The sequence below is a fragment of the Macrotis lagotis genome, chromosome X (genome assembly GCF_037893015.1).
Source record: "Macrotis lagotis isolate mMagLag1 chromosome X, bilby.v1.9.chrom.fasta, whole genome shotgun sequence".
Classification (NCBI taxonomy): domain Eukaryota; kingdom Metazoa; phylum Chordata; class Mammalia; order Peramelemorphia; family Peramelidae; genus Macrotis; species Macrotis lagotis.
Window position 1 is genome coordinate 496,827,551 of NC_133666.1, and position 5,407 is coordinate 496,832,957.

The following is a 5,407-nucleotide window of genomic DNA, read 5'->3' on the forward strand; positions in this document are numbered from 1 at the left end:
ATATTCATAATTCTCTGCATCATTCTTATCTTCCTACTCATGGATTTGAGTATCCTATTTTTGTTCCATATATTTTCCCTGTGCTACCTTGGCCCTATCTTCCCATAAGTCCTCTATAGGTAGTCTATCTCTTGATAGTATGGGGATAACTTTGGAGCCCAAGGGCTCTCCATTTTCTTTCTTCTGTTTTATTATGCATCTCTTTCATGAAATCATTTGTGTCACTCATTCACAATTCTTCACTGGCAATATCTTATATGCTACTCAGTGCCCACCCTGTATCTCCTCTTGCCATTTGCTAAGTTTACAAACTTTAATTCATCAGCAACTATAGTACCCTATGGTTTGCAATCTTACAGTGTCACTGGAATATAATGATTAAAAAAAATAACAGGCCTTTGTTTCAGGGATAAGGCTGAGGTCATTAAAAACAATGAAAATTTCTCAAAGGTATTCGAGCCCCCAGTCTTCAACTTATTCAATTCTTGACCTAGCCCCATGTCTGTTTTCAGTGTCTGTCAGAGATCTCATTAGCAATAGAGCAGCTCTATGGTTTGCTCATCCAATTCTATGTCATAATCTTAAATAATAAACATTTTTTCAACCTTTTGCTTTGTGTGCATGTTGTGTAAGGCTCTCTTGAGTGACTGTGTATCTCATTGTGGAAGCTCTTTTGTGTTCTGGGACTTAATGAAAGCAGGACAATGTCATAACAAAATAGGAGCAACTATAAGACCTTAGCATCTTCTAAGGGTTCATTATGTATCAAAGCATGCTTTAATTTCCATCCAGAGAGCTCCAGTCTCCTTATTTATCCTAATGTTCAGACTGTCTTACTCAATTTTTCCTTCTTTCAAAACTATGAAATTTCATATGCTGACATAAGATCTGAATCAAATGAAGGGATTCATTATAATCTGAATTCTAAACCTCTCCCTTAAGCTCAGCACCTTTTTCACCCAATGTAGCTTTGCCTTCCTTTTCAAGGTACCTTCATGGTTTCATGGTATTTCTCCATCATACTTTTCAAGATGAGGAAGATTTCCTAGAATTTTAGTTTCTCACTTTCAGTGACATCTTTGAGCTGTTTATGTTTTGATTCTGGCTCTTTAGACATCTCAGTTAATTGTTGTCACCTGTTCACTTCCATACAGCTTTGCTCTTCTCTTGAAATTTATTACATTCCTCAAGTACTAAGCATTAATATTGCTTAACAACCTCATGCTTCTTATTTATTTCTCTTCAGTTGGGTTGTGACAAACTTTCTCTACGAAGTTTCCTCTATCTTTAATTTCTTTCATTTTGTCTGAGCACTGTCAATCTGGTCTTCCAGGTTTTGGTTCTCTTTCAAGATAATCATTACTTTGTCTACATCCTCTTCAAGGTCTTGTGAATTCAGTTTTTTGTTTTCAAACTTTCCTGTTCTTTCTATGCAACTAGTGACAATTTCAATTCTTTCAAATATTCAGTGGTCTCAGCAAAGTCTAACTTCTGGGAAATTACTTCTTGGATCCTTATTTTTTTTGTTTAACCCATTCAGTATTTGTTGCAACTCCTAAAAGTCAGCTTAGAGTTCCTTGCTACTTACTCTTCATCTGGGACAGAATCGTTTCTCTAGTTTCATCAGTGCTTCCTGTTTTGCTCCATGAAGCTTCTGCATTTTGTCCCCAGAGGATTTGCATTGCCATAAATGTTTCATGTACATTTCTCGATGTGATTCTTTGAAGTGAAGGAAGTTGATAATGGCACTTAAAAACCAATATCTATGTTTTCCTTTTGGATACAGAATATTAACAAACTCAAAATCATTCACCCAGCCAGATGTGAAGCCTTCCATTATTTGTGATTATGTGACTTCAGTATTCAGTGGTATCTTATCAAAATGGTCCAGCATAATCCTATATTACAATTTGTGCAAAAAAATCTTCAGGTTTTGAATTTGGAAAAATCCAATTGGAAAAATTCTTGGAAAGATTCTTACTATTAGTTCCTAAGCCCTGTTGCTTCTTTCTCCACAGATTCTGAGAACTTTTTTCTTTGTTATCTTTCAAAGAATCTTGTAAGATTATTACATATTCATGCAGTTTTGTAGTACGGAGACAAATGCTTTATTTGTTTTGCACACAATGAACAGTAAACAAAATGGTAGCTTTCATTTTCCATACTTTTTAGACGTATATCACTGAAAAATGTGTTTGCTATAAAATATCATTTGCTAAGTCTGCCTTTTCCTGTCTCAAAACTTCTTTATGGAGCTGTAACTATTTCTCATTAAAATATTGACTAGATGAGAAAGTAGGCACGTGAGTTGAGAGTTTTAATATTTTTATGGAAGCAAAAATGTTTTTCCAAATCTTGATAATTGATCTCTGAAAATTTTGATCCCCAAATTGTGTCACCTCAAGCCCTGATTTTTTTTCTATTTATCATCCAGTTTTTTTTCCCCCTTAATAGAATGGACAGTAGGACTTTAGAGGCCAAATATCAGTGGCTCTATTATAATTGATAAAGAAAAGGGTTTGGAAAAAAATGGAAAGATTTTTATGTCTTTTTTTTCTCTTTCACCTTCCATCCTAAAAATGTACCTGTCATAACTCAAAGTAGTTGAATCTCTCAACAGGTTTTCTATAAATTTGTTTTCCTTCCTGATCCTGTTTTATTAGATATTAGTGAATATAACTTCTACCACCTCCTTTGTCAAATCTTATAGATAAGTTTATATTCTAAACTGACTTATTTTGGTTGACATAGCTCTCCATTTTTCTGGGAAATTAAGTATTTTCTGACAGAGATGGTTTCTAGGCATTTTTAGTTTCCACACTGTATTAACTTTTATTCCAAAATTCCTTAGGCAATGGCAATTATATTGATATTTCTGCTGTTCTCTATTTCTCATTTTTCCATGTCAATACCTTGTTTAAATAGTTCTTCAATTGTATACCCCATCAACACAGTTTTATTCTTCTTTCTAGTTTGGTATTAATTTTACTTTAATATATCAGTGTCCTGACTCTACCAAGTCAGGGTATCCACCTATTTCAGAAATGACTCACATCAATAATCTATAATTTCCTTAATGCTAAAATGCAATCAATTTCATTTTTTTCAAAGTCTGTGGACTGTTTTCTGGAAGAAAGTATGCATACTATATAGCCATATGACTAATATGTAGTCTATGAAATTTTGACCTTTTTTCCTCTTATTTAGGAACCATGTGTTCCAACTTTTTTATAACCATCCTTCCTTCCCCCCCTTTGTAGTGAAGTCACAAAATATTAATGCACATATTGATTTAATGTGGAAGTTCTTACCAAGTTCTTCATAGAATCTTTAAAACTTCTCTCTCTACATTACATGCTAGTAAAAATATAATAGTATAATTTATAGTATAATAATTTAAATGGTCATCTTTCTGCACATGTTTGTCATGAGCATCAAAATACAAAGTAATTAACTGTCCCATGAAGTCTGATATCTTCTAGTTTCATCTGTAGCAGGAGGAATGTTAAAGTCAATACAATTCACTTCCTCCAACTGTATTGCATTCAATCACTGGACATTCATTGGACATACCAACAGCTAAGTTGTGATTCTCAGCATAATCTGTCCTCAGTTCTGCTGCTGTGCTACTGGGAGTTCCCTGAAGACTGGGACTACTTTGTTTTTCTTTGTATTCTCATCACATAGCTCAGTCTAGATACATAGAAGATGCTTAGAAATCATTCACTGACTCACTGACTGTTATTGTAGATATAGAAGAGAATTTCAGAGGACTAATGGCCATTTCTATTTTTTGGAGAGGGAGTTATTGTGGATCCATTTATTTTTGCCACAGGACCGTCCAGCATGGCATACCCTTATCAGTGACAGTACTGTACTCTATGAGAAGGACAGAATTGGACTAGCTCAAAGGAAACATTACATATGTAAGTTTAGAATATCCACCCCTGGTGTTCACATGCACTATTTGTACCTGACCTCTGGTAGAGCATTCCAAGCTTGTATTGGGCTGATCAGCCACACAATTAGACACACTAATTTGTTTCAAACATAGAGAAGTTATTTTGGGGTTTTTTTTGATAATGAAAGACAAGAACCAACCAACCAACCAACCATTTTTTGTCACAAACAATTGGTCACTTTCCTAGAGACAAATCTCCTCAAACTTTGAAATAATTTGGTATGTCAAAAGCAGATACAGTCTATTGCTGGGCAGAAATTTAAGCCTTTTCAGTGTAGTAGAAACTGCTCAAAGCCTTTACTCCACTGGTAAAACCTGAAAGAACTTAAGGCTTCCTTTATTTTATGATAAAGCCATATAGTAAGACTTTGTGAAACTTCGCAAAATAATTTTTTTTTAGGTTTTTGCAAGGCAAATGGGGTTAAGTGCCTTGCCCAAGGCCACACAGCTAGGTAATTATTAAGTGTCTGAGACCGGATTTGAACCCAGGTACTCCTGACTCCAAGGCCGGTGCTTTATCCACTATGCCACCTAGCCACCCTGCAAATGCAAAAGAAACCAATTTAAATGAAAAAAAGTTAGCAAAAGTAAATTTTAAGTAATTAATTGGTTCCAGATTAAAAAATTTTGCTTTAGATATTCTCAGATCCCACCTTCTGATAGTGAAATGTTTTTAACAAACACTCTCCAAAACTTCATTTTGGAATGCAGTTGGTTTTCTAGCCCAGCCCTCATGTTCATACCTGTTCAATCAGTAAACTTAGAGAAATATTGATAAACATGTATGTTAACATAATTTTGTCTTGCTTTTTCTTGAAACTAAGTTCCTGAGGTTGAGGGATAAATTTGTCCCTTATTAGGACAAATTCTGAAGGTTAACACGTTTAATTTTAATTATTATTTTTAAAGGCCAAACACAGGGAAGGAAGGAAGACTATGAAACAGAATTAGATCATGGGATCTTAGTCAATCTTTCTTTGAATCCTTTTAAATCTACTCTCTGAAAATTTAGAGTATATGTTGGACTATCCTACCATTTTACTCCTTTACTAAGAATTATAAGAGTATTCATTTCCCTATAATGTTCCTATTATTTATTTTGATACCCATGTCTTTCTTATTTTTCAGAATCAAGTCTGTTAAAATTATCGTCTTCCTTTTTTCTTCCACCTCTGGAAAGATGAAATTATCCTCAGACCAATAATAAATATTATTATTGAATTATACTAAGAATTTCTAGATAAACAAAGTTCCCGTAACATATTAGGTTTATGATGTGTTTCCCCAAGTTTTCCTCACTTCCCTCCAACTGTCTAGGATCTCAGAGAGGCATGCCTCTTGTCCAACCCATACCTAAGAAATCATCCCCTCTATATAATCTCAAGAAATAATCATCTAGCTTTTTTTTAAAACTTCTAGTGAGAGAGATTCTATTTCATCCCAAGG

General features: G+C 34.2%; 1 pseudogene; it reads right to left on the reverse strand.

Moving 5' to 3' along the window:
- Positions 1–924: 924 nt before the first annotated feature.
- LOC141499303 (kinetochore protein Nuf2 pseudogene) lies at positions 925–1,837 on the reverse strand (annotated as a pseudogene).
- Between the last annotated feature and the right edge of the window lie 3,570 nt (positions 1,838–5,407).